Raw genomic sequence first — 9,029 nt, forward strand, 5'->3', positions numbered from 1 at the left:
CGAGGTCAAATTTAGAAAAATATTCATGCAGAATGCGGACCATTAAAGTGACTTATAACTCTGGTGAATGTTTTGACATTTTGAACTAGTTATAGTTCCCAAATTTTTTTGTGTTTGGAAAACTACCAGCACATATTATACATATAAGGGCTCACCACCCGTTGAAAATGCTAGCTAGTACACACAAAAGGACTTGATGGTTATTGCATGTTTAATAGGATCTATGTAGAGCATCATATACCCCATGGTCTCGCAAAAGCTATCATCAAAGGTAAAGATGGTACCTAAGGTATGCTTATGCGTACAAATCCACCTTTAACGGCTTTGGGGATATGCAATATTACACTCATCTTACTTAATTCGTTTTTAGAACCCAATATTAGTCAACCTTTTCTGCGTATTGTTAAGTGCATATTTTGCATATATTTAGTGTCAAATCCATGCTAGTAATTGTTATATATTCTTGCAAATTATTGTATATTACTCTTGTTTTCTCTTATTTATGTTTTGCTAGGTGAATCGACCAAAAGAAGTGAATTTGTGCAATAAAAGAAGTTAGCTACAAGTGGAGAAGGGTCAAAGACCAAGTAGATATCGTCCATATCTAGGAGTCCTTGATATCATCTCGAAGAGGACGAAAAGACGAAGCCAATGGAGAAAAAATGGAGTCATTCCGACATCGTATGAAGATTTTATGGGCATTTGAATCAAGTCAAAGTGCACGAAGTTGTCGCAGCACAGAATGTATAAAGGCACCCCTATTTATGTTCGGGGATGCCACCTTCTTCCTCTTTACCAACCACGTAAACAGCAGCATAGAGTATTTTCTTCGTCTTCAGTCTGGGTTTTGCTGAGCTCAATAATTGATCGAGACATGGATGACGTTTAGCTGTACAGGGAGTCTGTTGATGGAGTTTGGAGTTCGCTGTGATGGTAAATGATGAATAACAGAGATGGTAGTGAGAACGAGATGGTGATTGATGCTCGTGATCGATGGCTGCTGTTGGAAACTGACGAATGAGTTTGGCTGCGTGCAGAGCTGATTGAGTCTGGTGACAGACAAGACTCGCTGGTGATGCCAAGATGATCTGTGATGGAAAAGGGTTTGAGATACAGGTAAAGAAGTGATGAAGTAACGACGAGCATGAACTTTGGAGCTACTGAGAGTTGACTGTTACATTGAACTCGAGTTATAAAACAGGAAACAAAGGCTTAGCAGTATTGATGGTGGATCTGTATGTTTGTCGAAGAAAAGATGGTGGTGATCACTGGTGAGACAGGAAATAGCCGGTAGAGTTTGCTGGTTGGTAAAAGAGTATGGAAGTAACGTGCGAGAGTGGTTAGCGGCAAAACAAATGTGATGATCGTAATGAAGATGTTCTCTGCCATAGTTGAGTATCGAATGAGTTGAAGAGATGGCACTATGGCAGTGGATAATAATGAACGGACATAGAAAAGGTTGCTGTGAGATTAATGGTCGTAATGTAGACAGAGCTGTTGATATTATCGCTGCAAATATGGGACCTAGCAGAGCTCAAGAAGAAGTCAGGGAAGATACGGAGCTTGAGTTTGAAAGAATATGGGAGCTGAGTGGTTACTGTCGATGGAAAGTTACAGGGAAACTTACGGCTAGAAAGTCTTAGCCGTGGTAGTACGAGATAAAAAGAAGAAAAGATACAGGAGAAGTTACAGACAGAAAATCTGGCCGTGAGAAAAGAAGAAGAATAAAGGATGTCAGTTGCATGGAACTGACAAGCCAAATCCATGAAGCAGCTGAAGTTTGGGCTGGACTTAACCAGCATCGAAGCAGGCCCATTCGACAGTTTAGAGATTTCTTTACACGAGCAGACTTGAGATTTATGGAAATATAGACTATTTTTGGCAGTGTGTGATGTAATTCAATCGGGATTCGACGCGCGAGACTTCTGCTCTTGGATATCTATATAAGAGATACTTCTTGACATAATACCGTATCTCATCTCATATTATATTTTTGTTCTTCATAAAATATTTTAGGGTTTACCCCTTTAAGGGGAAACCGGGAAATGGTGTAAACATGAGAGGCTAAACTTTGTTGATTAATGATGAATTCAATGTTCTAGCGTGAAGCCTTATTAGTTATATAAATCTATCTGGAGTTTTAATCACATAATCGTTTGTTTTCACTATTTCTAGGGTATATCATTGATTAATTAGATTGTCTGGAGTGCACACTAGATTAATCTATTGATCATTCTATTACTAGTAAAGGGTTAGGATATCCATGTAATTGTTGAATAATCCTTACACAAGTAGAGAACGTGAGACCTTGCAGAGGGATTCTGTGGAGCAATCATGTGTGAAGACAACACTAGTAAGTGGACCTTCCGCTAAGAGTCTAACTGCTAGGATCAACCTAAGTTCACATAATTTAAAGCTTCCGTTGGGTTACACCTTGAGTGCGCTACTACTTGGTGGTTCAGTTGGATAGAACTTGATATGCGAGCACTTCGGTATCTGGTTACAAGAGAAACTTTGGGGATAGCACTGCTCTAGATGCTTTCCTACAGTTTGGTGATGAATGGTCCTAACGAAGATAGATAAGTATACTATTGCGTCAATGTTTGGTAACAGCGAAGGACTCCTTGATCATCCCTTTCATATTATTCTTTTTTTATTATCTTTTTATTTATATCATAAACCAATCCCCCTTTGTTTCATCTTATTTTGCTATCTAAATAACCTGTTGTTGATGGTAGTTTTTAATTTAGGGTCAAAATCGTAAAACTGTACATCTGACATAACGTCACTATTACCATTAGCACATTTATTGAATCAATCAGCATGCCTACGTAAGAATTACCGGGGTACCCTTTTTTTTTACATGATTCATGTTCCACAGCAGAACCCTTAATACTGATTGACATCATCTATGTCAAAACCTAATTCTCATGAAACCGTGCCAAGGCATGCCAACCATGCCAGCCGCACCACTGTGCCAATGACAGACCATGCCAGCCACGTCACCGTGCCAAGGCATGCCAACCATGCCAGCCACATCTCCGCGCCAAGGCATGCCAACCATGCCAGCCGCACCACTGCGCCAATGGCATGCCATGCCAACCGCACCTCCGCGCCAAGGCATGCCAACCATGCTAGCCACACCTCCGCGCCAAGGCATGCCAACCATGCCAGCCGCACCACTGCGCCAATGTCATGCCATGCCAGCCGCACCTCCGCGCCAAGGCATGCCAACCATGCCAGCCGCACCTCCGCGCCAAGGCATGCCAACCATACAAGTCTCACCACTGTGCCAGTGGCATGCCATGCCAGCCGCACCTCCGCACCAAGGAATGCATACCATGCCAGCCACACCTCCGCGCTAAGGCATGCCAACCATGCCAGTCGCACCACATGTGCCAATGGCATGCCAACCACCTTGCTGCGCCATACCATACCGGCCTTCCCTATGCGGCTACCAAAACGAAGGCGTGCGATGATCAACGACCACGCTTCTATCTTAGATGCAAATCTTAGCCGTCCAAGGTCGCCAAACAACGCATGGTAACCTTTGGCCCAAACCCTAGTTTTGGCCACGCCAAGGCATGCCATGCCACATGTTCCAATGGCATGACAACGACCTTGCCACGCCATACCATGCCGACCTTCCCTATGCGGTTACCAAAACAAAGGCTTGCGACGATCAACAGCCATCCTTCCATCTAAGATGCAAATCTTAGTCGTCCAAGGTCTTAGCGTGACCAAAACCCTAGTTTTGGTCACGCCCAAACCGCGCCAAGGCATGCCGGCCATGCCAGATGTGCCAATGGCATGCCAGCCATCTTGCCGCGCCATACCATGCCGGCCTTCCCTAGTCGGTTACTAAAACAAAGGCTGGTGACGATCAACGACCATCCTTCCATCTAATATGTAAATATTAGCCGTCCAAGGTTGCCAACCAACGCATGGTAACCTTTGTCCCAACGTCAAAACTTTTGTTTTAGTCACGCCCAAACCGCGCCAAGGCATGCCAGCCATGCCACATGTGCCAATGGCATGCCAACCACCTTGCCGCGCCATACCATGCCGACCTTCCCTATGCGGCTACGAAAACAAAGGCTTGCGAAGATCAACGACCACTTTTCCATCTAAGATGGAGATCTTAGCCGTCCAAGGTTACCAGCTAACGCATGACAACCTTTGGCCCGATGCCAAGCACTAGTTTGGTCGCGCCCAAAAAAATCCAAAACCCTAACTTTTGGCCGCGCCTAAACTAGGCCATATTAAAGCCGTACTGGCCATGCTTTCATGCCACTGGCTACCAAACGAAGGGTTTCAATAATCAACGGCTACCCTTCCTCTCAAGATGCAAAATCTCGACCGTCGAAGGTCACCACCGAGCCGACAAGTCTCCCAGGCTCAACTTGACGAACAACAACATGCTACATGTTTTCCACGAAAACACTCGAGACATCAACACATGTCACAAACTGGGGGATTCTCATTGGTTATTGGTTTGGCGGTTTACAGCGTGTGGTGTACACTACGCCCGTTATAAGACAATGTCATAAGGATGAGGCGGTTAGTAAATACAGGGAGTAATGGTGAATAACTTTCTTTTATGAAACATCAATTCCAGGCGTTACCGGTTACCACCTCCTCCCATTTACTCATCCGTTTTCCATTTCTTACGAGACCACAATACGTTTCACTTCGACTTGTATAAATAGATCTTACCTATTTCCACCGAACGAAAAGTTCAGGTTAGGAGGATACAACACTCAGAAAATATTTGCTAGCTTTCCATATGTTATCTTCCCACTTTCTGATACAAGTCGTGAAACAACTACTCTTCCAGAATCAACTATTCTGGTCTCAACACTCTCTTCGCTTCTCTCCCTAAAACCAACCCTTCTCCTTCACTTTGTGACCGAAGCAAGTCTGGAACGGCCATTTCTTGGTATAGACCGGATTTGTACATATTTATCTCTCGAATCTAAAGTAATCCCTTGCAGTACATTGTTTAGGGTTTAAACTCGTTTCTCACCCACACACTCGAAATTACCAAAATCAGCAGAAATCGATTTCACTCTCAAACACCTGTCAATTACACAGCTCTCTGTGGGAACGATCCTTACTACCGCTATATTACCAGTTAATTAGTGGGAAATATCTTGATTAATTTTTTGTGGTTTCGACACGCCTCACGTACCAGCTGGTAATTGGATTTAAGCCTGACATTCATGTTCTTACGCATTTTTGGTTGCATTATATATGTGCCATTACGACTCCACATCATATTATGATGGGTCTTCAAAACTGTTTAGTAGTTATGTTGGAAATGAGTTCCCAAAAATTATCTGCATTTTAAAACTTTTGGCAGGAGATATCTTACCGCTAGATTTACGGGTTATCACTTTAATGAGATAGTCTTCTTGTCGTTAGGGGAGATAAGAAAAATTATTTTCTAAGGGAACGACAGGAATTGTCGTGGTGTGTTCCCACTGCGTCTCATATTGATTCTTGTACTCCACAAATGTAAATGTGAAGTGATAAAGAATATTCGATTTTCAAGATGTACACTGATGTTGCTAAAGTGATGAGATCACATATACCAGCTGCAAACCTACCTGCAAAGTTATAAATCCTCAATACGGGATATACACCATAGACTAAGGTGTTGCAACTACACTCTTTGGAAGTGTGGTTGAGGCCGTGGCTCCATAAAGGAAGTTGGAGAGACCACTTGGTTCAATCACGCCTCACCTATAAAGGAAGTAGGTGAGTAAGGCACAAATTATTTATATCATCAGAAATCATCTCACAAGATTGTCTCTGAATATGTACATGAATCAAACTGGAGGACGCTCCGAAGTTTTAAATGATTCTAGAGAACAATGAAATCCTAACGGATTATGAGAATGCATATGAGTCAATGGAAGGATCATGCGTGCACAATGATGATATAATCCTGATGATGGTGGTTTTTAGCTTAGGGTTAAAATCGTAAAACCGCACATCTGACATGACGTCACTATGACCATTAGCACATTTATTGCATCGATCAGCATGCCTGCGTAAGAATTACCAGGGTACCTTTTTTTTATGTGTCATGTTCCACGGCAAAACCCTTAACATTGACCGGCATCATCTATGTCAAACCCTAATTCTCATGCTACCGCGCCAAGGCATGCCAACCATGTCATCCGCACCACAGTGCCAATGGCATGCCATGCCATCCACGTCTACCACGCCAAGGCATGCCAACCATGTCAGACGCACAACTGTACCAATGGCATGCCATGCCATCCACCTCTACCGCGCCAAGACATGACAACCATGTAAGCCGCACCACTGTTCTAATGGCATGCCATGCCATCCACGTCTACCGCGCCAAGGCATGCCAAACATGTCAGCCGCACCACTGTTCCAATGGCATGCCATCCCAGCCACGTCTACCACACCAAGGCATGCCAACCATGTCAGCCGCACCACTGTGCCAATGACATGCCATCCCAGCCACGTCTACCGCGCCAAGGCATGCCAGCCATGCCAGCCGCACCACTGTGTCAATGGCATGCCATGCCAGCTACGTCTACCGCGCCAAGGCATGCCAACCATGCCAGCCGCACCACTGTGCCAATGGCATGCCATGCCAGCCACGTTTACAGCGCCAAGGCATGCCAACCATGCCAGCCACACCACTGTGCCAATGGCATGCCATTCCATCCATGTCTACCGCGCCAAGGCATGCCAACCATGCCAGCCGCACCACTGTGCCAATGGCATGCCATGCCAGCCACGTCTACCGCGCCAAGGAATGCCAACCATGCCAGCCGCACCACTATGCCAATGACATGCCATGCTGCACCATACCATGTCGGCCTTCTCTATGCGGCTACGAAAACGAAGGCGCGCGACGATCAACGACCACCTTTCCACCTTAGATGCAAATCTTAGCCGTCCAAGGTCACCAACCAATGCATGGTAACCTTTGGCCCAAAACCCTAGTTTTGGCCACACCAAACCGCGCCAAGGCATGCCATGCCACATGTGCAAATGGCATGCCAACCAGCCACGCCGCACCATACCATGTCGTCCTTCACTATGCGGTTACCAAAACGAAGTCGTGCGACGATCAACGGCCACCCTTCCACCTTAGATGCAAATCTTAGCCGTCCAAGGTCGCCAACCAACACACGGTAACCTTTGACCCAAAACCCTAGTTTTGGCCACGCCAAACTGAGCCAAGGCATGCCATGCCACATGTGCCAATGGCATGCCAACCACCTTGCCGCACCATACCATGCCGGCCTTCCCTATGCGGCTACCAAAACGAAGGTGTGCAACGATCAACGACCACCCTTCGACTTTAGATGAAAATCTTAGTCGTACAAGGTATCCAACCAACGTATGGTAACTTTTGGCCCAAAACCCTAGTTTGGCCATGCCAAACCGTGCCAAGGCATGCCATGCCACATGTGCCAACGGCATGCCTTCAACCTCGCCGCGCCATACCATGCCGGCCTTCCTTATGCGGCTATCAAAACGAAGGCGTGCGATGATCAACGGACACCCTTCCACCTTAGATGCAAATCTTAGCCGTCCGAGGTCGCCCACCAGCGCATGGTAACCTTTGGCCCAAAACCCTAGTTTTGGCCACGCCAAACTGCGCCAAGGCATGCCATGCCACATGTGCCAATGGCATGCCAACCACCTTGTCGCACCATACCATGCCGGCCTTCCCTATGCTCAACTTGCCAGACAAAAACAACATGCTACATGTTTTCCACGAAAACACTCGAGACATCAACACATGTCACAAACTGTGGGATGCTCATGGGGTATTGGTTTGGCGGTTTACAATGTGCGGCGTACACTACGCCCGTTATAAGACAGTGTCATAAGGATGAGGCGGTTAGTAAATACATGGGGTAATGGTGAAACGCTTTCTTTTATGGAACATCAATTCCAGGCGTTACCGGTTACCACCTCCTCCCATTTACTCATCCATTTTCCATTTCTTAATCAGAACAGTGTACGTTTCACTTCGACTTGTATAAATAGGTCTTACCTATTTCAACCGAACAACAAGTTCTGGTCAGGAGCATCCAACACTCAGAAACGTTTGCTAGATTTCCCATCTGTTAGCTTCCCACTTTCTGATGCAAGTCACAAAACAACTACTCTTCCAGGATCAACTATTCTGGTCTCAACACTCTCTTCGCTTCCCTCCCCAAAACCAACCCTTCTCCTCCTCTTTGTGACCGAAGCAAGTCTGGAACGACCATTTCTTGGTTAGGCCGTATTTTTACAGATTGATCTCTTGAATCTACAGTACTCCCTTGCAGTACATTGTTTAGGATTTAGACTCGTTTCTCACCCACACCCCCGAAATTACCGAAATCAGCAGAAACCGTTTTCACCCTCAAACAATTGGCGACCACAGTGGGAGATTAATCCTTCGGTTACAATGTCAACCTTCAATCCTCGATCTCATATTTTGACCCATACGTCAGGACGGTAGAATCCAAACGACCCGCCCAGGGATCGATGGCTCAGTTACCAGACAGCCCGGTTACCAGTCATGACACGAAAAGGGATGACTAGGGACTTTCCACAGTCACGACGGTGCTTCCCACAAAACTCGGTCTTACACCCGGGAGATTCCTTTTCATCAGGAGATCCGAAAAACCGAGTAAGTCTTGCTAGACAAAATACATGGTCTACTACTTCAAATCTTCACAGGAGATAAAAAACCGATAGCCATATTTTTACCGTGTTTCATGCTTTCTACTATCGCACAACATTCACAATTCCTGACTTCCCTAGGGTACTCATGTCACTTATATTCATAACCAAAAACATCAATATTCTAAAACAGTTCATTCCAAATAATAATCCAAAACCCTCAGGGGTAATACTTGTTTATCAACCCAAAAATACAGAAAATCAAAACCATAAACCAAGCGCTTTGTTTGCCTTTCAAAAAAAAAACAGTCACTTACCCGTACATGCCTACTTTGCATAATAATGATTACCCGTCATTA

The sequence above is a fragment of the Papaver somniferum genome, chromosome 6 (genome assembly GCF_003573695.1).
Source record: "Papaver somniferum cultivar HN1 chromosome 6, ASM357369v1, whole genome shotgun sequence".
NCBI lineage: Eukaryota > Viridiplantae > Streptophyta > Magnoliopsida > Ranunculales > Papaveraceae > Papaver > Papaver somniferum.